Source organism: Apis florea, unplaced genomic scaffold (assembly GCF_048593485.1).
Source record: "Apis florea isolate Af1SG1 unplaced genomic scaffold, ASM4859348v1 contig_3068_pilon, whole genome shotgun sequence".
Classification (NCBI taxonomy): Eukaryota; Metazoa; Arthropoda; class Insecta; order Hymenoptera; family Apidae; genus Apis; species Apis florea.
This window is the reverse complement of record NW_028256700.1, coordinates 1,523,173-1,549,869: the sequence shown is the minus strand read 5'-3', so window position 1 is coordinate 1,549,869 and position 26,697 is coordinate 1,523,173. Positions and strand designations below refer to the sequence as shown.

Sequence of the window (26,697 nt, the reverse complement as noted above, 5' to 3'; positions counted from 1 at the left end):
AAGAGAGAAAAAAGGAAGGGGAAAATCGAGAGGCCGCCACGATCGACACCCGATCAAAAGGTTGAAATTTATTCCACTCCGCGGAGCGTGCCGTGTCCACTCTGCTTCACTCCTTTCGAATCACTTTGTTTCGGCCTGGTGCGATCGATCCGCGGCATTCGATGCAAAAATTACCATCCATTCCATCCTACAATTCCTCGAAAGGAGGAGAAAAAAGGGAAAAAAGAAGAGCAGAAGGGAGGGGAGGAGAATGTGGAAAAATATCCTACCTACGTCTCCTCGTCGTACCCTCTTCTCAGGACAATGGAATAGTCGAGTCATGGGATTCCCGCAATGCCTCCAGTTATTTTTCAAAAGCTTCGTCTCTCCTGCTCCGTCGCCTGGAAACAGAAACGAAAGAAAATTTGTCGGATCGATGACTCGGAACAAATTCGATTGATAATTAGAAATTTCCAGTTTTCGACAATTTTTGGGGACGAATCAATTTGGAGAGAGTAAAAATCGGCGTAAAAGTTTTACTTTCGATCGGAATTATTGTCGAGAGGAGAGATAGGTGGAAATGTAAGGTGAAAGGGTACCGTAAAGCCTCGCGATATCTGAAGAAAAAGGGGCTCGAAAGAAGGGAACTAAATCCGCGTGTTTTAGGGACTCGCCTTCTGAACTCGTTTCTAAACCAATTAATTCCGATCTTCGTAATTATTTTCATCCGATACCCATCCGTTACTCTTCACGTTTAATTTCAAAGTTGGCCCGTCAAAGGGATCGTGGTAAACTTTTTCACGATATTTCTTATAAATTATCTTCTTTCCTCTCACTCGTTCAGTATTAAAAATCTTACGGGATAGAAAGTGCGCGTGAAATCGAAGAGGGGAGAGGGCGGAGAGGAGAGCACGCAGCTCGATATTTAAAAACGAGCAAAGGGCGGTTAGCGCGTGGATAATTTGGAAGGGAGGAAAACGGGCGCAAAATGAAATTTCCGTCTTTTCCATTTCCACGCACCGCCTCGTTTCGAGGCGAGGATCGTTCGTGCCACTTTGATCCTCTCCTTGTTTTTTCTCCTCTTTTTTTCGCGTCGTCAGCCAAGAGTGGCGCCAGTTTCGAGTTTCTCACGAAATGGAAAAAGTAGGAACGTAAATGACAAAGCGAAGTGGTTTTGTATATTTTTAAAATGAAGTTTTGATTTTGAGAAAAGTTCATGATTTTCAATCACTTGTTCTCTACTTCTTCAATCGTTTCAATCGTTCCAACACTTTTGATCTTAAGTATTTCGGTTTGAATATAAGTGGCTCTAACTGGCTGTCCAACTTCGACTCAGTTCTGTATTATCGATTGAAATAATACGTAACAACACATAATTTTGTCCCTCTTTTTTGTTTCTACTGTTCTTAAATTTCGAATTGTTCTATTAAAATTTATTATTTTAAAATTTCGCTTTGCACCCGCTATTAGTATAATTACATTCTAAGGAACTTTTGTTACTCGATCGGTAACCTTTTTTTAAATATAAATACAATAAAATTAAAATCTTACTTTTCCTCTCACAAGAACCACGTCACCCACGAAAGCACATCCGTCACTCGCTTATTTTAATCGTCGTTCGATAAATAATATACAGACACGTATATATGGCTACGATTAATGGAATCCTACGCGGATTCAACTCGTCAAATGTGCGTGTAAATGAATTTCGCGATGATAATTTTCATATACGATAATAAACGATAATAATAATCACTGTTCCTGATCTAAAAGATTTTATTTTTGTACAACAAATCAAACTAAACAATAAGAAATTAAATACAACAACCCATCCTAAAATAATTATGATAATATAATTTGGTCTAAGAATTAATATATACACACATTGAAATTGGAAATAAAATTATTAAATCGATTAATCGACCCGTATATCTAATTCTACATTAATAACATTTATAGAAAAAAATAAATATCAATGACTCGTGATCAACAAATGAAACTAAACAATAAGAAATTAAATACAACAATCCATCTCATCCTAAAATAATTATGATAATATAATTTGGTCCAAGAATTAATATATGCACAAATTGAAATTGAAAAGAAAATCGATTCGATATCTAATTCTATAGTAACAACATTTATAGAAAAAAATAAATATCAATGACTCGTGATCAACAAGTTAAACTTAAAATAATTATGATAATATAATTTGGTCCAAGAATTAATATATGCACAAATTGAAATTGAAAAGAAAATCGATTCGATATCTAATTCTACAGTAATAATAATTATAGAAAAAAATAAATATCAATTAAAATTAAAAAATTAAATCTCTCTCTCGATATGTTCGATCGTTCGATTGATCGTCGGGAAACCTGGTAGCAACGACACCTGGGACTCGCCCCAAAGTTGCGAGGCGAAAGGAGGCGCGCTATTGTTCCAGCCGAATCTCAAGAAGTTTCTGACGTGGCGCGTCTCGTTTGTCGTCCTCCCTGGATCGTAGGGAAGACGTATCGAACTCGGATAGAAAGAGAGGGAGGGGGAAGGTGACGAACCCCTGCAACACGAAACTTCCTTAATTATCTCGCGGTTCGAGGAATAATTCGGCCGATTCGAACAAGCCGGTTCACAAATCCAACACCTCGCCGCAAACAAGTTTGGAACGAAGAAGAAAGGGTTTTACAGTAAAGCCCAGTTGTATCGATCAATTTTTCCACGAAATCTTTTCCAACCAAGTCGAGGGGAAAAGAAGTTGCATTCGTTCGACGATATTTGAAAATTATTTTAGGATCGCCGTCAGACAGAAAAACGTAAAAAAAAATATTTTAGAAAAATTAAGTCATAATACTAGACGGTATAATTCTGATTGTTTTATGAATTACGAAAAGTAAGTACAAAGTATATTAAAACTTCGTCAACTGTGTTTGTCAACATTTCGTTCGACGCGCTTTTTTCTCGAGGAGCCGAAAAAGGCAAAAGGCCATCGAGGACGCAGCATCATAAAATGCAATTTTATTATTTATTTCATGACCACGCTCATTTTTAAGTAACTAACTAACAGCCGCATATATTTTTTTCAACTCGTCATAAAAATTCATGCAACAGAGGGTTGCACGAGAGAGAAAAAAAAAAGAAGAAAAACGTAGCTTCATGGAATTTAACGAGTAATTTTATAGAGGAGAGGAGAGTTCATTCTCGAGGATCTAACGAAACGATCGAAGCTCTCTCTTGAGAAATGATACGTCAGAGGGATTCTTCATCGCGAGATGTTCGATGCGAGAGTCGCTTTAAACAAGCATACCCGATACGTGAAATTTCCCGTGAGCATTTTACTCCTCGATTACTTCCTCGTTCCCGTCGTAAATAACGAAGAAACTTTGATATCTCAACTCAAATTTCCTTCGATACAATCTCTTCTTTGCATTTTGCAAAATTATTAGGCGCGCGAATAACTCTTTCTTCCCCTCCTTTTTTCTACGATCGTAACTTCTCAATTCGAATCGTTTCATCGCTCGTCGCGCCATCTAGAAGAGCGTTCTTTTGCTTTCAAGAAGAAGAGGCATATTCTAACGTATCGATATAAACATTGTTTTATCTCGACATCTGTGGGCTAATTATCTGTGTACTATAAATAATTTCAAAAATATTTCAGCTTCTAAACTTGGACGATTATCCTAACGTGACTCGATGAATGAAGATAATTTTTACGACTTTGAATGCCTTGAATATTAGTCGTGCGAATAAATTCCTTTCCCTTTTCTTCTACGAACTTTCGTAACTTTCGACCGAATCACTTTGTGCTGCCATCTGAAACAATGTCGCCTACCAAAATAGTTTGCGGTTATGAAACGTGCGAAAAATGATACCAAAGCCGAAAATTTTAACTCGACAGACGACGATCGAGAAAGCTGGACGAAAATCCGACCCGGAATTTACGAAATCTTCAAAATTTACAAATCAAAGAACTTATTTGCCCGCCAAATATTACGAGATTATACGCAATTTCAGGCGAAGAATTCACGAGGAGGAGATTGAAACAAATCTTCGAGTAGACGAGGAGATCCTGTAAAACGTGGTCGACAATTTCAAGAAGCGAACACGTTCGACGATACACGCACACACACACACACGTACCCATACATTGGGCGAGTTGCGGATCGGATGACGCAAACTTGCAAAGAAGTGGGGGGAGGCGAAGGAAGGCGGGCGCGGGACACAGCCACCCCCTCTCTTCTCCCCAGGAGCCAAGGTTCGCTAAGGTTTGCGCTTTCCAGCCACCGCAGCTTTGGGAGTGGCGACGAGTCTAAGGGTGTGACACGAACGTGTCCTCGACGCGACGATGCTAACGACGATACGGAGGGAAGGGGGGAGGAGGGTTTGGAAGAAACGATCGGCGAAAGGGAAGGGGAAGTCGGTTTGGCGAACGGCCCGCGATGGTCAGCCCGTTAAGCTCTCTGTCCACTCCCCTCCCTCCGGCGACAGTTTATTGCACCCGACACTAACAATCCACCGATGTTTAGAGCCACGGGAGGGGGGCGTCCAGGCTTCCTTTCCATCGAATTCGTGTCCAATCGATTTTTAACACGTTCGTCATGTATGGGTGACGCTTTCTTCTTCGAGAGAAATAAGATTTTAATCATTTACATTTGTGTTTATATTTAAGAAGCAAGTTATCGATCAAGTAAGAAGAGATATATTTATTAATGTAAATATATGTATAATAATAAAATGTAGGATAGTTAAAGGAAATTTAATGGAATAAGCAGTGAAATATAAATATAAAATATACTTTGGAATCGCAGAATTTAAAATTTAAGAACAATAAAAACAGTGTGCATTTTACAATTTTAAATCTAAAATTATACCGTATATAGTAACATAGGAGGGTATAATATAGTTGCCAATTAGAGCAACTATATTCAGGCCAAAATACTTAAAATTGACTTTGGAAACGAACGAAGTAGGCACTGAAAGCGACTAATTCAGTATTAAAGAATTGGTTAATGAAGACTAAGAACTAAATTTTAATTTCGGTTTTCCGACAGTAACATCTGGGCCTCACGAGGAACTCGACAAAATCACGCTGGCCGACGAACGTGTTAAATCCTTCGAGACGCATCATACGTAGATAAGAATTCAGTTCAGTCAAAACGTTTCAATAATCCAAAAAAAAAAAAAAAAAACTGAATTTCGTTACGTTAAAACGATATTATTTATTTCTCTGAACCTAACTTGGTACTATAAATATTAAAAATTTGATATTAATCCTTTTTCGTTCGGGCGACCAACTCCACATTTTTGCCGTACTCGTTCGGTGAATCTCTTAGCTAATTTAAAATGATATTTTCACGCACAAATTAACGTATAAAACTTTTAAATTGTTGAATATTAAAAATCTATCTTGTGTGATATTTTAATAATAAATTGCTAAGAAGTAATTCTCAGTTTGTCAAGGCAAATAAAAAAGGCACAATAAAATATCGTTATAAACTTACTTTAATCCTAATAACATTCTCATTTATTGCCTGTTATTCTTATTTTTCATCTTCCCTTATTGCATCTCAATTTTCATTACTATTTTCTTTCTCTCTATCGTTTCTATCGTCAATTCTTTTCACTATCGATATATCCAATAAGAAACGCATGGATAAAAAACGCAATCCTACGTTTCTTACATTCTCAACACGTCTCACTTCTTTTGAAACGTTTTCGACAAACGATCAGGCGTTTTCACGAACGCAAACTTTCCAAGCGCCTGTAGGCGCTCCACAGTAGGTTAATCGCGATGGAAGCACCGTTCCACGGACGTGGAGAAGGAAAGGATGCAAGGATCCCCGGACCCGTCACTTATTTCCTCGATATCGCGTAGAACTTGGAATAATTTCCACGTTAAACCTGTTTTTGAACACAGCGCCCGTATCTCGAAATCGAGTAACGACTTTATGATATAACCGCCGTACGAAATGTCGTGTTCCATAACTCGACCCACTCGTTTCTCCTTTTCCCCTCTTTTTTATTATTGTACAACGCGTTTTTTATTTCCCAACTTTTTCCCACACGTTATTAAGCGTTCGAACAAATTCATCCCAAAATATACACGCATCCCCTCCTTCCTCTTTCTTTTCCTTCAAAAAGGATTTCAATTACACGATCTCGTTGATCCAACGAACGAATTTTCCTTTTTTCTCAAACAAACCGCGAAATTATTCCGCTCGAAAGACGAGCTCTGTGAGAATTCCTTCCGAAAAGCCGAGACTTAATATTCATAGGAGGAACGGCGCGACCCCTGAATCCATTACCGAGTTTCACAGTACCGATTAGTAACGGGGAGGGGAGGGAGGAGTGGGGCAAAAAGAAGAAGCGCCGCGCTTCTAGCCGCTCTTCTATCCTAGACACTGCACCCCTCCTCGCTGTCGCGCTTCGCGGGAATATTAATCGAGCGAGAAAGAGGATGGCGATTGGTGGGTTCGGGGAAGAATCGAGGGGGGGGGGGGTGAAAAACGGCTGACGAAGGAAAGGGCGAATGGTGGTGGTGCTCGTCCGGTAGAAGGATTTAAAACGGTCGAGTAAGCGGTAAATTGTACGCTGGCTATATCGAATAACCCCTCCAAGGGCGATACTTGGGACGTGGACAAGGATCCTTTCATCCATCTCTCTCTCTTTATATATATATATATATATATACACGTACATGGTACAGGTGTTATTCAGGCAATTCGACGTGGTGTCCTAAGAAGATCGAATCGCTGAAAGAGCGAGCGAATAGTCATCGAATACGTGCCCAACGATGAATGCCATCCTTCTCTAACCGTTTATGGTTCATGCTTGACTGCCGTTCGTCGTTTAGGGCATCGTTTCACTCTACTTCGTTACACGCACACGTGTGTTAACTCTTCGATCAGTTCTCTCTCCACAGACTCAAAATTCGACGATGATTCGCGCGCTCGAGGATTAAAAGGGGAGAGAAACGTTGTGAACGTAGATCGAGATGGCGAAAGCGTAAACTTTGTTCGGTTTCCACGTACGTAGTTACGGCCTGTTTCCATCCAGAGATCGAGACGAATAAGTCGGCGAAATACGATGCGGATACTTCGCTCGTGCCACGACACGCGTTATTAAAATTTACGTCTTAATTCATTTCTTTTTTCATTCTTTTGGAATAGGAGGCACGGCGGAATCTGGAATTCGGATCGAAACGAGGATATGAAAATGGAAGAAAAAGGGGCGGATTGGACAGTTTTTTTTTTTAACGCGGAATCGTTTATCATAGAAACGAATCCTACTTTGCTACTTTGTACGAACGTGGAGCGGAAGAGGGGGGATACGATCGTTGCGGGCGAAAGATCGAGCGAAATAAAGGAAAACTGATACGGGAGCACAAAAGCAAAGACCAAAGACGCTATTTCTTCCACTTTCACGTTGAATCAGGATATCCCCGAGCTAACGAGCCGGAAAATTCCTTAACTTGTACTTGTCCAGAGAGTTGTCGTTTCGTATAATTTCTTATTTTCTTCCCAAATAAACGTTAATCGCAAATCGTTCTTTCGTACAGTTACGTATTGCTTAAAAATTCCAGGGGAAAGAAAAAACCGAAAGAAGAATCGAAAATAATAAGCTTCGCGACAAACTAATAAATCGCTTTCGAATACTCTGCGCTGCACGCAATACCAGCTGAGGAAAAAGTTTGAAGACTTACGATTTCGAGTCGATGGTGATATTATTAGACGTGGAAACAAGTTCTTTCTTCCAAATTCAAGATTTCAAGGATCGGATTTTTAGACTCGAACTTTCTCTAACTCCTCTTCCAAATTTAAATCTTTGCCGGGACTTTTCACACGTTTCGCGAGATACAACTAAGCTGGAACGCGAAAAATAAGCAATGACGCGCGCCATATTGAAATCGTACACTTCTTAACAACGAAAGAATCTTTCAGATGGCGCCACGAGCGGCAAACCGACTCGAATTCGGTTACGATCGTACGAAGAAAAGAAAGTTATTCGCGCGCCTAATAATTTAATCTCTTCTAACTATCTCGTCTCAGGGGTTTGTACGTCAGGTGGATGCACACACGGCATGTTATTGGGGAAATTTCGAACGATGGACGAGACGATCGTCGTGTCGTATAGGCGAGCGAGTCGCATAATAACTCCCTGCGGGTACGAGTCGTGCATCGAACGATACGCGTGTATTTGCTCGATGTATCGGGCAATACGATGTTGAATCGTCCGCGGTTGAAGCGGACCTCTAAATTACCGGAGGATAATTAATTTTCATTTGGTTTTTGAAAGAAAGAAAAACGCGTCTTCGCCTCGGGAGAATTATTCGAAATTAAGAACGAGAGAGGTAAGAAATTCGTATCCTCGCGTGCGAACGAACGTTCCACAGCTGGGACACGTGGACGGTTTTTTTTCCCCCCTCTTCTCGTCCCGTCTCCACTCGTCCGGAACAGCCGTGAAAAAGGATAATAAAGCGATATAATAAAGCGAGGAAACGGGAACGAATGGCGACATGGAGATAAGCAAATAACAAACAGTCGCGTCCGAGTATGCGCGGGACGAGAAGCAATAATGGAGGGGGGGGGAGAGAGAGAGAGACGGCGCGTTAAAAGTAGATGCAAAGAGAGGGAGATAGAGGATAGATAGAGAGGCAGAAAGAGAGATAAAGGAGAAGGATATACACGGAGTCTAAAGCGGCTAGTCCAATTTGCAGAAGGACTAAAAGCGAATAAAACTGTCCGAAAGGCGCGTAAATAAACGGACGGGGAAAACGATGTCCACGTAACAATGGGGGGAAGAAGAAAGAAGCGCGAGCATCCTCTCGGAAGACCGATATCGTTGTATATCCCTTTTCTCCCTGAATCCCCTTCCTTTGTCACGGTGCGTCGCAGTTGCGTTTTCGAAAGGGGACGAGCTGTGGCGGAGCACCGCGCGCTGCTTTATCAGAATATCAGTTTCCATACGAGGAGATTGAACCGGGGCAAAGCTTCCCCCTCCCTTTATACGCCTTTATCAGCCTCTTTTTTATCGACCTTGTACCGGCCGCGTATTCCACCCACGTAGAAGCGTTCGCTCGATCAAAGCCTCTTCATCGAATTCCCTCCCGTTAATTATTTCGGGATTATTCCTGCCTCGAACCACGCGCTAAGAAAGGAATTCCGATTCTTTTCTCTCTCTTTTTCCCCAACAATCGGCCAAGATTCATCCTCGATCGCTTGCTTGCTCGGCGTAAATCGAAAGAATGCGTATATAACGATATTATATCTGATAAAATTAACGTAACGTGTCAACAACCATCGAAATTTTATATTTAATCGTTCTTCTCTTCGTTTTTTTTTTTTTTATTTTCAGTAAATTAAACTTAAAAATATTATTAGAAATTCAGATATTTACTTGTTACGGTGCTCTTTTCATTTTATAAATCAAGGCTTAAGGCCCGTGTATCTGGCTTCTTTTTTTAATTCCTTAGAATAGCTCCACTTTCCAAGTTATAATATACATTTTCAACGATAAATTAGAATAAGAAACGGACTTATTAGAAATCCGATCGAGTTCAAGTTTCGCGGTGAATAAATATTCGAATCGAGCCGGTCGAAATCGAATCGTCTTAATAAAATTGCCTTCGTCGTATCGAGGCGTCCATTATATCTCGAAGCCAGAAAAACACCGGATCCCCGAGCAAATTCCCCGCTTATAACGATTTCATCGCCTTTTCACCGCTGCGTGCGATAAATTTCCGACAAAATTGTTATTTTCCTCGATTTTCACTTCGCCCTGAAAATGGGCGAAAATAATTTATATATAAAAGAAAAATAGGGATAGGGAAATCTGGGTAAAAGGAAGAAATAGTTTGGAACGTTTAAAATTCTCGGTCGGACGTGTCGCATGAAAAATTCATAAAGCAAAATATTTCTCTCTCTTTCTCTCTCTATATATATAATACACCTGCTGCTAGGCGAGGTGGTACAGCTCGTTTTTCGTCACCGGTCACGTTTGGCGCGACCTCCGTGAAAGTAACGCGAACCCAAGAGAGTCGACGGAATATTAAGCGAGATTCTAACGGCCGCCCTCTGGCGAGCTCCATGTGCGCGGAACAAGTCGTGGAGCACGTTGTAAATTTCACTTTGCGCGACTTAAGCACACGTAGATAGAACGTGGGAGAGGACACGTTTCCCCTTATCTCGAAACAGTCTGCCGGCCAATATTAGCAGGATGGATACGTCGTTGGCCAGGCTTGGCTCAAAACGGATTCGTTTAAGAACCATTCGGTTGTTTGATGGGGAATGGTGATTCGATCTCTTCTCCTTTGATCCTCGATAAGATTCGAACAAAGCGAGAGACAGATGGAAGGAGAGTGAATTTTGAAGCATAAATAAGAGATATTATCGAGATTAGACAGTGGCCAAGTTTGTATCCGGGGGGGGGGATGGCAATTTGCATGAAGATTGGAATGTCGAGTGGTGTATACGTTATGGCGGTCGAAGCAAACCACTTCGGTAATTGCGACGTTATTAAATCATGCAGCTTCTTAATTAATATATATATCCCCTTAAAATGGCGCCAGTGATAAAGAGAGGGAGGGATAGCTGCTTTAATTCTCTCTCTCTCTCTCTCTCTCTCCTTTATCTTGGTCCTCTTCGCCCCGCCCCTCAACTTAAATAACTCGTTTGGCGCGGTGAAGGGTCTCTCTAATAAGATCGCGCGATATCCGTTCATTCATTCCGCCTTTCTTTTCGGTTTATCCGCCTTCGTTCACCAGCCTCGATTAAATTCTTCGATTTCTTCGCGCGAGTGCGTTGCGTTCCGTTACAGGGGAAGCCTGTTCAATGGAATTTCTTTCACGATTATAGTAGCGAAATGTATGAAATGGAAAACACTCGTTATAGAAAACTCGGGTGAGACAGGGGCTACGTTTTCTATCAATTCTTCCATCGAACGTTGATAACTCGTCGAGAACCGTTGATTTTTCAATAAAAATTGCGACTCGAATGACTTTCCTTCGAGCCATAAAAACTCTCGTCGTTTTCTCTTATTCTTCCGAAAAGGATGAAGATCGCGGAACACTCGGTTAGAAAACTCTGCACGAGAAGACTCTCGAGCACTTTTTCGATCGTGAAATAGAAGCTACGACGACACGTTTTTCTATCGATTTTTCCATCGATCCGCTGACAATTCGTCGAGAATCGTTATACGTCCGAATCTTTCGTAGAGAAATCGCTGCTCAACCGCTGTTGATTTTTCAATAAAAATCGGTTGACGTTTCCATAAAACGAGGGAACAGAATCGTGATTACCCTCTTCTTTCTTCTTCGATCGCTAATTACCTCGAGAGAGGAGAGGATTCTCCTCCTTTCGTCGAATCTTTCCTTCCTTTTCACGCTCGTTTCGAACTCGCGGCAGAGAGATAGCCTCGAAGAGAACGAAAAAGTTGGCGGATCGAAAAAGTTCTGCGGGCGAGAGGCAAGCAAGGATGGTAATTTTATTTCGGTATGCTAATTCCGCCAGGTTAAATAGCTGACGGGGAGAGTGTTTGCGGGTAGAAAGGTTGCGGCTGAATTTCGTTCATAAATTAGTTCCTGGATTCTGCGAGGATAAATTTCAATATATATCGCCATCTTCTTCTTCTTCCTTTTTCTCTCTCCACTGATGGTATAAATATCATCGTTACGAGCAATATTAATACGTTAAATTTTCGAGGCGGAAAAGAAACGAGAATTATTATTCGCGTTAATTATCATCAACACCGGAACGGGATTAATTTAATTAAACGGGGAGGGAATGAATAATATTTTTGAATAAATTTTCAAGAAACGAACATAATACGGGCTCTTAAACGTCCCGGATTATCATTTTTTTCGAGTTTCGAAAGTTTATCGCCATTATTTTTCTTTTTTCGCAAAATAACTCGAACGGACGCATCGACGCCACTCGTGGAACAACGCGAGATGGAAAAAGAGAGGACGATAAAATAACCGCGAACGATATTTCAGAACTAAATATTTCATATTTCGGATGCGTGGGGAGAACAGGAGGAAAACTTGTTCAATTTTAACTTATATACGCGTTGTTGAAAAATTCCCCGCCACGCGATATGCGCGTGGTAAACGAGGCCGGTTTATGTATATTCTTCCTCACCCTTGCATTTTCTCTTTATATATTACAACAGCGAGAACTTTTGCCTCGCCGGTGGATAATGATGACGCGGCTCACGTCCAAACGATCCGAGAGTTTATCGAGACGAATCGTCGAAGGAGTATCGTTTCTACCCGAGACACGGTTTGGACACGGTTTCTCGTATAATGGGATTCTCGTTTCCCCGCTGGGAGATCGCGAGGCAAACGCGATTACACGAACAACAAACACCGTGCTTTCGTCGGGAAACTAGTTTTGCGACACGCTTTTGATTTTGCGGCGGGAAGAAGATCGTGGATCTATCTGGCGGAGGAATATCCGTGGAGGATTATGGACGATGGCTGGACTTTAATGGATCTCGAGGGATCGATGCGTTTCCACGAATCGATATTTCGGGTAATTGAATATTAAAATTAGAAACGATTTAGCTTGAACTATTCGTGCGTGAAATCATTTTAAGTTAAGCTGCAAGAAATTCATCGAACACGCGGAACTATATATATATAGAATTTCTACCAATATCAATATTGAACTAATATTATTATTATTAATAAATATAATCTCGAGTTCGGGAGAAATTCTTTTTCTCTTATTATCGGACCTCCTTCATTGACAAAAGAAAAGAAATATTTCAGTGAAATCGAATCGTGACAATTCCGATTAGTTTGTAAATTAAATAAAATTAAGTATGCAAGTTGTTATCAAGTAAACCTAAAATCTCAAAATTTTGTACCGTAAAAACGTTCGTCAACGTTTCGTTCGCCTTTTTCTCGAGGGAGAAGCAGAAGGAAGGAAAAGTTCACAAAAATATATACATCGAAAGAGGCTCGAGTAGCGGTCAAAATGAAACTTTTGTCTTGTGCCAGGACAGAAATAGGATAAAAAATTTTAAATCATATTACCATCGAAGTTATATTCTATTTTAAAGGATGTTTTTTATCGTATCTATTTTATTTTTATTTTATATATAAGCCGCTATTCGATATTGGCAAAAAGTAACACGTCGTTTATACATCACACTCGTAATTAAATTTAAACAAAGGATGATAGTCACATTCAAGAAGATGCCAATTTTGAAGAAAAGAGTTTAGACGCCAATATCATTCCAAGGATCGAGGAATTTTCCTCTAATGCTGTTACAACACAATTCGCTTATTCTTAAGAAACGTATTACTATCGAAGAGCATTCTAGCAAACACGCTTTTCATCTACCATTACAATATTACGAACAAAATTATTATAAATCGCATTTCGAGTTTCGAAAATTCGCGCCACGAAAAAAGTCGAAGGATTTATTATCTTAGATCGAGATACTTTTCGAACATACCCAAAACATCGAACTGATACGTGAACTGCTCCACTTAAAACTGGCAACGATGCAATTAACAAAATACCTCTGATCATAATGTAATACATTTAGTTACTATTTAACCTAAAATTCATGAAATTTCTGTTACACGAAAAAATAGGAACGATCTTGGATGAATAAATTCGTCTTTAACAAGAACGGAGACAGAGTGTATTCGAAAATTTGGCATGTATCTTAGGAATCGCCTGTGATAAACTCGAAAGGAGTATCGAGCGAGTGAAAAGGAGGAACGCGTTCATCCGACTGGCAGCTGTCGCGCAGTTGGAGGATCCCCGACTCGACGAATACAGCGACGCGGTGCGGCGTTGCCGGTTGAACGGAGAGTCCGGCTGTCTAATTCCCTTAATCAGCCGCGGATTCCGTTTCTGTCCAGTTTCAGCCGCGCCAATCTTCCGCAACGAGGCGAGCTCTGCGTGTTGCAACAACCGAGAAACAGGGACGAGTATGCTCGACGAGGGAGAGCGGCTCTTGAGGCGTCTTAAGAAGAGATGGAGGATCCGCCTCGACGGATCGAAACGATTTTCCAAACGAATCCAGACGGCGTTCCACGATTGAAAGAGTGTAAGGTGGGGATTTTATTTATTTCCCGGGAATCGTACACGAAAAGGGGAAAGTTTCTTGAAACGTGAGAATTATTTTTTTTTTAAGAGAGATTTGGAGAGAGATATCGGCGTTCAAGGAAAGACAGCTGATGTAACGAAAGAGAGGAGAGGATCTTTATTAGAAAGATTTTTAAGTGGAATTTCGAGTATCAAAGAACAAATAATCGATTCGATTAAATTGATTGATTTCGATCAACATTGGCGGATCGTGCAAAGTTGCTTTCGAGAACAACGAAGGAATAGAAAAATCATAAAAATCAAATTTTAAATTCACCTTCAAATTCAGTCTTCACTTTTTTCCAAAGTAATCAATTCACCAAAGTAATCGTGCAAAGTTGCTTTCGAAAAACATCGAGAACTTTGAATTTTGAGTTCATCTTTGAATTTTTACTTTTTTCTTTTTTACTACCAAAACACGTATCGATGAGAGATATCTGGCTCACCAAAGTGTAATCGTGCAAAGTTGCTTTCGAAAAACATCGAGAACTTTGAATTTTGAGTTCATCTTTGAATTTTTACTTTTTTCTTTTTTACTACCAAAACACGTATCGATGAGAGATATCTGGCTCACCAAACTAATCGTGCAAAGTTTTTTCGAGAACAACGAAGGAATAGAAAATGAAACGTCGATTAAATTCTGTTTTAAATTCACCTTCGAATTTAATTTTTCCTTTTTTTCTTTTTTACTACCAAAACACGTATCGATGAGAGATATCTGGCTCACCAAAGTGTAAACGTGCAAAGTTGCTTTCGAAAAACATCGAGAACTTTGAATTTTGAGTTCATCTTTGAATTTTTACTTTTTTCTTTTTTACTACCAAAACACGTATCGATGAGAGATATCTGGCTCACCAAAGTGTAAACGTGCAAAGTTTTGGGAAAGGAATAGAAAATGAAACGTCGATAAAATTCAATTTTGAATTTATTCATCTTCGAATTTACTTTTTCTTCTTTCTTCTACTACCGAAACACGTATCAAGCTAAAAAAAAAAAAAAATCAATGAGAAATATCTAGCTCACTGATTAAGCAAAGTTGCAGTCCAAATAAAATCCTCCTCCACCTCCTTCTCCCTTTCAGATTTAGAGAAATACTTTACGAGGAAACGATACACACACACACACACACCGCAAGATTAGAAGAGGAGAGCGAGCTGCAAAACCACTCGACGGTCTCGATCTTCTCTTCGAGGCAATGCACGTGTAAGCAAGATGCGGTAAGGCAAAGGAGGATCTTCAGCGAGCGGAAAAGTTGGGGAAAAAGGAAGGAGGAGGTCTTCTCAAAGGGCGGAGGCTGGCAAGCGTGCTAATAAAGAAACACGAGGAGAGGAGGAGAGAAGAGCATATCGTTCGAAAAGGGAGCGAAAAGAAGTAGTAGGCTTTCTGAAAGGGAACAGCGGAGTTTGCCACAAACGGAGTTCTCGCGTTCATCGTGTCGGGGATAATAGCCGGGCAAAGAGTTTATAAACGTGTTTTTCGAAAAAGTTGTTCGCCCTCCCAAAGGGGGGGAGAGAGCAGTTCCGTTTCCGGCACGGATATCCGTGAAACGGTCGCATCGCGTTATTACGATTTAGGAATAGGAAAGGAAGGGATCGAGAAATAAATAGATCCGGTAGAAAGTGGTGTCGGCTGGTTAAACTTTCCTGCAGGAATTAAGGCAAGGCGGAGCTGAAGAGAATTGCAAAGGGAGGAAAAGTGAATTCGGGTTCCTGGAGAGGATGACCGCTTCCTCTTCTTCGTCCATTTCACGAAGCTTGCACGTATAAGAAATTTCGCTATTAAATCATTGAAAAATGTGTGGAGAAATAATTATAAGCTTGCATTTGCACCTCGATTACTTAACACGATAGGAAAAAATGTGATTAGCAATAACGTATAAGAAGAAATTTCGCTATTAAGGTATTGGAAAATGTGTGGAGAAATAATTATAAGCTTGGATTTGGACCTCGATTATTTAACACGACGTATAAGAAGAAATTTCGCTATTAAATTATTGGAAAATGTGTGAAGAAATAATTAATTTAGATCTGGATCTCGATTACTTAACACGACGTATAAGAAGAAATTTCGCTATTAAGTTATTGGAAAATGTGTGAAGAAATAATAATAATAAGCTTGGATTTGGACCTCGATTACTTAAAATGTGATTAGCAATAAGGTATAAGAAATTTCGCTATTAAATTATTGGAAAATGTGTGAAGAAATAATTAGTTTAGATCTGGACCTCGATTACTTAACACGACGTATAAGAAGAAATTTCGCTATCAAGTTATTGGAAAATGTGTGAAGAAATAATAATAATAAGCTGGATTTGGACCTCGATTACTTAAAATGTGATTAGCAATAAGGTATAAGAAATTTCGCTATTAAATTATTGGAAAATGTGTGAAGAAATAATAATAACAAGCTTGGATTTGGATCTCGATTACTTAACACGACGTATAAGAAGAAATTTCGCTATTAAATTATTGGAAAATGTGTGAAGAAATAATTAATTTAGATCTGGACCTCGATTACTTAACACGACGTATAAGAAGAAATTTCGCTATTAAGTTTTTGGAAAATGTGTGAAGAAATAATAATAACAAGCTTGGATTTGGACCTCGATTACTTAAAACGTGATTAGCAATAAGGTATAAGAAATTTCGCTATTAAATTATTGGAAAATGTGTGAAGAAATAATTAGTAAGATTGGATCTGGATCTCGATTACTTAACACGACGTATAAGAAGAAATTTCGCTATTAAGTTATTGGAAAATGTGTGAAGAAATAATAATAATAAGCTTGGATTTGGACCTCGATTACTTAAAATGTGATTAGCAATAAGGTATAAGAAATTTCGCTATTAAATTATTGGAAAATGTGTGAAGAAATAATTAGTTTAGATCTGGACCTCGATTACTTAACACGACGTATAAGAAGAAATTTCGCTATTAAGTTATTGGAAAATGTGTGAAGAAATAATAATAATAAGCTGGATTTGGACCTCGATTACTTAAAATGTGATTAGCAATAAGGTATAAGAAATTTCGCTATTAAATTATTGGAAAATGTGTGAAGAAATAATTAGTTTAGATCTGGACCTCGATTACTTAACACGACGTATAAGAAGAAATTTCGCTATTAAATTATTGGAAAATGTGTAAAGAAATAATTAATTTAGATCTGGACCTCGATTACTTAACACGACGTATAAGAAGAAATTTCGCTATTAAGTTATTGGAAAATGTGTGAAGAAATAATAATAATAAGCTTGGATTTGGACCTCGATTACTTAAAACGTGATCAGTAATAAGGTATAAGAAATTTCGCTATTAAATTATTGGAAAATGTGTGAAGAAATAATTAGTTTAGATCTGGATCTCGATTACTTAACACGACGTATAAGAAGAAATTTCGCTATCAAGTTATTGGAAAATGTGTGAAGAAATAATAATAATAAGCTTGGATTTGGACCTCGATTACTTAAAATGTGATTAGCAATAAGGTATAAGAAATTTCGCTATTAAATTATTGGAAAATGTGTGAAGAAATAATTAGTTTAGATCTGGACCTCGATTACTTAACACGACGTATAAGAAGAAATTTCGCTATTAAATTATTGGAAAATGTGTGAAGAAATAATAATAATAAGCTTGGATTTGGACCTCGATTACTTAACACGACGTATAAGAAGAAATTTCGCTATTAACTTATTGAAAAATGTGTGAAGAAATAATAATAATAAACTTGGATTTGGACCTCGATTACTTAACACGACGTATAAGAAGAAATTTCGCTATTAAGTTATTGGAAAATGTGTGAAGAAATAATAATAATAAGCTTGGATTTGGACCTCGATTACTTAAAATGTGATTAGCAATAAGGTATAAGAAATTTCGCTATTAAATTATTGGAAAATGTGTGAAGAAATAATTAGTTTAGATTTGGATCTCGATTACTTAACACGACGTATAAGAAGAAATTTCGCTATTAAATTATTGGAAAATGTGTGAAGAAATAATTAATTTGGATCTGGACCTCGATTACTTAAAATGTGATTAGCAATAAGGTATAAGAAATTTCGCTATTAAATTATTGGAAAATGTGTGAAGAAATAATTAGTTTAGATCTGGATCTCGATTACTTAACACGACGTACAAGAAGAAATTTCGTTATTAAATTATTGGAAAATGTGTGAAGAAATAATAATAAAAAGCTTGGATTTGGATCTCGATTACTTAACACGACGTATAAGAAGAAATTTCGCTATTAACTTATTGAAAAATGTGTGAAGAAATAATAATAATAAACTTGGATCTGGATCTCGATTACTTAACACGACGTATAAGAAGAAATTTCGCTATTAACTTATTGGAAAATGCGTGGAGAAATAATAGAAAATGTTTCCACGGGGATGGAAACATTTTTCGTGGAAGTTGGCTCATCGATTTCGAGGGAAAAAAAGAAAAAGAAGAAAAATGTCCGTTAATAAACGCGCGTACTCTTCACCAGTGTAGAGGAATCGCAAGGGTCCGCGCCTAGCGATTCGTTCATTTATTTATCGTTCTACGGTCTCAGTGTTCCACCATTTCCCCTCTACTCGTCACACCCCTCACTGTCTTGCTGAATGGGTGCGTTGTTTCTATATATATATATATATATATATATAGAGAGATATATATATATAGAGAGAGAGAGAGAGAGGCGACAATGACGAATAGAGAGGTTTTACAGACAATAAATGAACTCTGGCCCCGCTACCTGTCTCGTCCACGTTAATTCGAATGACGTTCCCGCTTGTTTTCCAGCTTTTCACATTTTTGGAGACGTTATGAGAGGCAAGTTGCGAAACCAGGTTCGAATACAAAGCATCGGGTTGGGGAAATTGAACGTTTAACGCGAGCGAATATGATTTTCTTTCTCGCTTCGCTTCCAACTTTTCTTGTTGTATGTGGACGAGAATGGAGAGAGAATGGAAATGAAAGGAAAGATTGGAAAACTCGATTCTCCAAGTTGCAAGGTATGCTTTTTTTAAGAAATTTGACAGGTATAATTTCTGGTTTAATAACCGGTCAACGAGGAGTAAGTCGAAGAGGAATTGCTTGCACAAACAAAATTTTCTACGATATTTTCTATTAATAAACGATCCGAATAAAAGTTTTCAAGATAAATGTATTTGATTTTGAAATTAGAATAATAATATTCTACTTGTATTACGATCTGCGCAAAACTTTTAAAACTATACCTACTAGTGAGTAAAGGGAGGTATTGGAACGTTTACAATTTGCAATTTCTTACGAACGAAATGTTAGAGGAAGTTGTTTAAGACGATGAAATCCGAAGATTATATAAAAATTTGAAAATAATTCGATTTGTGCATAATAAAATTTTCTACGATATTCCACTAATAAACGTATCCGCATAAAAGTTTTCAAGATGCGTGAAGACTTCGAATAAATGTATCGCGACAAAATTTTCGTACAACAATGCTTCGGCTTCGAAATACGCATTGCTACGTTTGAATTCTACTAATAAACTTATTACAATCCGCATAAAACTTTTCAAGATGCGTAAATACTTCGATAAATGTATCTATATCGCGACGAATTTTCGCGTAACAAAATCTTTGATTTTGAAATACGATTACACATGAATCGCTACGTTGATAATAATATTCTACTAATAAATTTATTATTATGATCTGCACAAAACTTTTGTATCTACGGTGAGCAAGGGGAGTATTCGCAATTTCTCACGAACGAAATGCAGCAATAACACACTTATTACAAAAGTAATACATTTACGCAATTTTTGCATAACAAAATTTTCTACGATATCCTATTAATAAACGCGTCACGACAGGCATAAAACTTTTTAAGATAAAGACTTTTATATCGCGACAAAATTTTCGCGCAACAAACATTTTGACTTCGAAATATACAGGAAATAAATATATCACGATTTGCAGAAAACCTTTTAAAACGTGTGACTGTACAGTGGGTAACGAAAGTATTCGAATTTTTGAAATAAACTTGCGAAAGATTAGCAATTTTCGCAGTGTCTAGTTGAATATTCGTAGCGTTCGAATAAGGAAAGATAGAATACTCGTTCGTAACGAAAGTTGAAGCATCCTATGATTTTTCTTCGATATTTTCTCGCGTTCGATCTGGACGTTGACCAAAATTTCATTCGGACGAATGGAGAACTCCAATTGGTGGAAATTTGTTTGAAAACGTACGGTTAGATAAAACAACCGTATGAATAATTCACGTATAAAGAGAATCGAATATTTACGATTACATTTTTACGGAGAAACAATCGGACGAGTGGAGATCTCTGTTTTGAGAAACAGTTTCTATTCAACGAATATTATCGAATGGAATAAAACAAAAAAAAAATTTCAACTTCTCCTCCCGTTTTATTTCCTCCCCTTTTTTTGTTCTAAATTCCTCCACGCTTTCGTATTCATAGAATAAGTTAAAAACGTGTCGAAAGTAGAATGGAGACGTTTTTGATTTTGTAATGCAAATTAATCTCACAATTTCATTAGCAGCTACAATTAAAGCCGGATTCTCCTTCTCCTCTAATTTCGTTTCGAGTTTTTATTCCAAAGGGATTATTCGAGTTGTAATTTGACTTACAAACGAGTTACAAAAATTGATAAACTCGGGGCAAAAATTCCTTATATAAAACGCGTTTAGTTGCTTTAACGTTTCTCGAATCCTTCCTCTCTTTATTTTTAACGCATGCATTTCGCCGCGTCACCCTCGATCTCGCCGTAATCATCTAAAAGCATTTATCCCCGTGCACAGAATTTCTCAAATATATTCACAACAAAATAACACGCAACAACGTATATATAATAAGTTTAACATTATCCATTCAAATAAAATGTGAACGTAGTGCACCTATCATTTGATCGTTTATTAGTAGAATATTTATAGAAAATTTTATTATCAACGACGTGATAATCGTACTTCAAGGTCGAGTCGCGCGAAAAAATCATTATCTTAAAAAGTTTTACGCCGATCCGTTTATTAGCGGAATAGAAAATTGCGTAAATGCACAAATCGAGTCATTTTTTCAAATTTTACTCGCATAATCTTCAGACCTCCCTCTCGTTGTCTTAAGTTCCTTTCACACGTCATATTTCGTATCGTGAGCGTTCCGACACTTTCCTTGTACGTTTTAAAAGTTTTGTGCAGATAATAAATTTATTAGTCGCGTAATCGTATTTCAAAGTCGAAGCGTTGTCGCGCGAAAATTTCGTCGCGATACAAAAATCGTTATGTTAAAAAGTTTTATAGAAAATTTCGTTGTACTGCATAAATCGAGTCATTTTCAAATTATCTTAAACAAGTTCCTCCGACAGGTACATTTCGTTCGTAAGGAATTGCAAATGTATGCGTTCGAATACTTTCCTTGCTCACTGCAGTTTTAAAACGTTTGTGCAGATCGTGGTATTAGTTGATGGTATTGCAGAAAATCTTGTTACCAACGTAGCAATTGCTGTGTCATTTCAAAGCGTTGTTGCGCGAAAATTTTGATCATACAAAAAGTCTTTATCTTATAAGAAGATTTTATGCGGATCGTAATACGTATTTATTAGTGGAGCATCATAGAAAATTTTGTTGTACTGCATAAATCGAGTCATTTTTTTTTCAAATTCTACTCGCATAATCTTCAGATCTCCTCTCGTTGCGTTAAACAAGTTTCTCTGGCACATACATTTCATAAGAAATTGCAAATGTTGAAATATTTTCCTCGCTCACCGTGGATACAGTTTTAAAAGTTTTGTGCGGATACGTTCATTAGAATATTTGTAGAAAATTTTGTAGCTTTCATTTCAAAGTGTTGTTATGCGAAAATTTTGTTAATAAATTGGTGAAAATCATTTTCAAATTTTGCTCACTTTCAATACTTTTCTTATTAAATATATATACATACGCGTTTTTCCATGCTCGAAACGGAATCTCTGGCTACTCCTTACTTCTCTCTACGTTTCGCTACTTTCTTACGAAACTTTGTTTACGCGGCAAACTTTCCGAATTCGATCGAATTCCTCCCCTTTCTCAACGAAACTGTTTATTCTCGTGAAAAGCTCCAAAAAAAAAACCGTGTCTCGTCGATCGAACGAATTCTGAGGAGATATTACGGAAAAGCGTTATGGTAAAGTTTGATGAAGGATTTTTATCGACTTTTAATAAAAATTTATTTTATTTAGTTCCAACATTATGGATATAATATTATTTTTTAATTTAAAAAATTTAATTTTTGATTTTAAAGATTTAAATTTAAATTTTATTTTCCTTATAAAAATATATATTCACTACGATGGGTAACGAAAGGAACTTGTTTAAGACAACGAGAGGGAAATCTGAAGGTTATTCTCAGTAAAATTTGAAAAAATGATTTCGACTTATGCCTTTTTCACACAATTTTCTTCACGATATCCGCATAAAAGTTTTTAAGACGCGTAAAGATTCCGATAAACGTATCAACGTTTTTGCGAAAAACAGACATTTGAATCGTTACGTTGACAGAACAAAATTTTCTGACAATTCTACTGACAAACTTATTACGACCAAATTTTCGCATAACACAACTTTCACTTTTTGATTACGCAGGAATCATAATAAATTTATCATTACGCAAAACTTTTAAAACTATACCTTGAAATACACGTGAAAACAAACTTGTTCGAGACAAGTTGACGAGTGTACAGTAGAAATCTGAAGATTAAAAGTCGGCCAAATTTAAAAATGATTCGATTCGTGCAGTACGTTCGAACGCTTTATTCATCCATCCGATTTCGTAAAATTACCATCAATTCCATCATATTTCTATCATTTATTCTTCAACCGTCCGAAGACACTCGAAATTTATTTAATTTTTTCCACCCATAAATTTCTTCTGGACTTATACAGAGATCTTTAACGAAATTCGAAAAGTGGATGGGAAGAAATATCCTTTTTTCCCTTCTCTCGAAAGCGGAGAATTCGCGCAATTTCAACTTTCTTCGATTCGATGAACTGCGATAAAATGAACGTGCGCTCGAGAAGATACTTGTAGAGGGTGCTGTGCACGTCGTTCGATTACCACTTTGCACGTACCAGGTTTTTTCCTTTGCGGCCAGCCATGAACCGGATACGTGCTCTCGTCGCGTATTCTGCATCTTTGTACCCGAGACGTCTAAGTGAAATCTTGCCAGAGGTTGGAGCCGCGTCAAACCGCCGGCTTCGTGGCTCGTTCAATTTTGCCCGCGTTGTGTTCCATCTTTGTGTCCCCTCCCCCCTCCCCTCTCGAGAAAATGTCGAGAAGATCGAACGAAGCTTTGGCGTCGATTGTTTATACCTTTTTTAACACATGTTACTTTTAATGTAAAAATTTTCTTGGGATATATTTATGCGTGTATATCACTTGTCAGTTTTTATTAATTAATTCTGTAACACCGGTTTCAGTGCCTCTACTTCTATCTCTTCTTCGCTCCCTACTTCGATCTTAGGTATCCAACTTCGACTCAGTTTTGTATTATCGCTGGAAATATTCGTAACAACGGTAAGCCTCCTAGATTTGAAAATTGTATAAAGAGCAGAGCGGTTCGCTAAGAGATTACACTCCGTCCCTCTTTTCATTTCGTCATTTCTGACGAAATTGTATCGTTTCGTTTCTTGCTTTCTCTTACGTCACTTTCGATCAATTAACACCAGTACGTCGGCCAGCGTGATTTCGTCGCGAAATGGCGTCCAAATCTTACTGTCAGAAGGTGGCAAGAACGTAAACGGATGTAGTTTCAATGTTTTTATTCTATATATTTTAATATAAAGCTTCCCTACTTCGTTTCCAAAGTCAATTTTAAGTATTTCGGTCCGAATATGATAAGCCTGTAATTGGCAACTTCGACTCAGTTAATTTTAGATTTAAAATTGTATAAAAGTGCACAGTGTTTCTATTATTCTTAAATTTTAAATTCTTCCAAAGTATATTTATATTTCAGTGCTTTCTCCATTAAATTTCTTTTAAAATTCCGCTTCAACCCTTTGCATTCGCCATGTAATCCTACATTTTATTACATAGGAAATAATGGAATAAACTGAAGTAGTTTTATTATTTTTATTTTGTATATTTCAATATGAAATTTCCCTACTTCGTTTCCAAAGTCAATTTTAAGTATTTCGGTTCGAATATGATAAGCCTGTAATTGGCAACTTAGACTCAGTTAATTTTAGATTTAAAATTGTATAAAAATGCACAGTGTTTCTATTATTCTTAAATTTTAAATTCTTCCAAAGTATATTTATATTTGGTGCTTTTTCCATTAAATTTCTTTTAAAATTCCGCTTCAACCCTTTGCATTCGCCATGTAATCCTACATTTTATTATTACACATAGGAATAAACTGAAGTAGTTTTTATTATGTACATTTCAATATAAAATTCAGTTTTTAGTTTTCATTAACCGATTCTTAATTGGTCGTTTTCACTGCCTCCTTCGTTTTCCAAAGTCGATCTCAAGTGTTGGCTGTCCAACTCAGTTCTGTATTATCGGTGGAAATTCGTATAATTTTAGAATTTTAAAATTGTAAAATGCACGCTGTTTTTATTGTTCTTAAATTTTAAATTCTCTGATATATTTTATATTTATATTTCGCTGCTTATTCCATTAAATGTCTTTTAACTATCCTATATTTTATTATTATATTTAAATTAATAAATTAATAAAAAGTATTTCGGTGTGATATAAGCCTCTAATTGACAACTTCAATACTACCTCCTATAATTTTAGATTTAAAATTGTACAAAATACGCTGTTTCATTGTCTTAAATTTAAATTCTTATATATTTTATATTATATTTTTCTCTTCTTACTTGATCGATACAAATGTAAACGGTTAAAATCTTATCTTTCTCGAAGAAGAAAGCGGATTGGACACGTGGCGACGAGCGATCAACGAATTGCTGGATTATCGAGAGTTTATTTCTTAGAATAAAACGAGCTATTTTCATTTTCGAAAGACGTATATCACCGATGAATACAATTCTGGCCGATATTTGCGATCGCTCGTAAACTTTTCAACCACGAGTATTATTCCATTGGTGCATGCGTTTACCGAGATTGGAGAGAGAGTTAGTTACTGGGGGGCATCGTTCAAATAACGGAGGGGGAATCTGGACCGGATATTGCCCTCGGTTATTACCGATTAAAGAGTATAATCCGGGATTAGCGTTCGGGAAAGATGTCGTTTTTCAACGAGATAACGTTAAGTCCGTGAAAAACAGGGTGCACACAGGGTGAAATATGAAAATGTATGATCTCTGCCTCCACGAAATATCCAGTAATTTTTCTCTCTCTCTCTCTCTCTCTTACTGACTCTCGAACGACAGTTAAACTCAAATCCGGACGATTTAAACGTAAACCGCTTTAAAATGTAAACAAATTCGGCCAAACTCGGTCGAATATTGATTTCTCGAAGGGGCAGGCGTGGAAAATCCTGAACGATCTCTGGTCGGCGCTATTTCCAAATCTTCCGAATTTTGGAATATATCAATAACCTCATAACGTTATATCCGAAGAAGATTTCGAATGGAACTTTTCTCGCCTCTTCCATTATCCAGTGATTTCGTACTTTACTTTTTGAAGCAAGATTTAATAATTTTAATAAACAAAATGCAACGACACGTTTACACGGAAGCGATCCAGCGACGTGTCGTGTAATAAGAAAGTAATAAGAAAGCGTCTAAATTATGGGCTATTAATTTTTAGATCAAGTATTAGTCCTATTAGATATTGATTCAAGACCAGTCCTTTTCACGTTCACCTTTTGGGCGTAGTATTATTACATTCCTTGGAACAATGGTTTGGTTAGGTGAGGTTATGTTTTCTAGATTATGTGAGGTTAGGTTAGGTTAGGTTAGGTTAGGTTATTAAAGTATCCTTACTTACGAAATACAATTATTTGTCGTTTATTAAAAAATAACCGATTTATTTATAATATAAAAGCAAAAAGAGGTGTATCGCAGGGAGGAAACGACTACATCGCATCTCGACTCGTATCGCAACTGTTTTCGAGCATCATCTGCCCTTCTGTTCACCTCTGTCGCTTCGGATTTCGTCGAGAAGGGGTTGAAAAATATTGCTCGAATCTAACCACTCGGTCGTTTTCCGAAAGAAAATTCGAAATTTCGGGAGGGGAGGCGATGGAAATTCGCGAGAAACGGTTTGATTAACGATTTGGGGGGGGATTTAAACAACGGTTATCAAAAAACATTTACGCTTTGGAGGATCGGTTAATCGGAGCCGATTTTATTCGTAAAAAGCGCGCATCACACCCGTTTAATTATTAAGTTTCTCCCTGTTGTTGGTCCGGAAATTTCGCCAAAGGCGGTCACGAATTTGTAGGCTCGATTATCGATCGGGACAATTTCCAACTCGATTCCCCCATCGAGCGAGTTAAAAAGCCTTGATTATTCACTTGTCGAGGCTTAACGAATTTAACAACGAGTTTAAGGCCGGTGGAAATGAAAATTTTCCATCTTATTCGTCGAAATAACGTTTCGTACTTCTGTGGTGTTTTTTCCTTCTTCTTCTTTTTTTCTTTTTAAAGCACCATAGATCGTTTCTTTTTCCTTTTTCTTC

The 26,697-nt window shown here is 37.5% G+C and overlaps 1 long non-coding RNA gene across 1 annotated transcript in view; it reads right to left on the bottom strand.

Moving 5' to 3' along the window:
- Positions 1 to 269: 269 nt before the first annotated feature.
- Positions 270 to 26,697, bottom strand: part of LOC147657621 (uncharacterized) — a 142,734-nt gene continuing 116,306 nt past the window's right edge. Inside the window, exon 3 of the long non-coding RNA XR_015292093.1 lies at positions 270 to 380. This is a non-coding gene — a long non-coding RNA (uncharacterized LOC147657621). The remainder of the gene's footprint in view (positions 381 to 26,697) is intronic.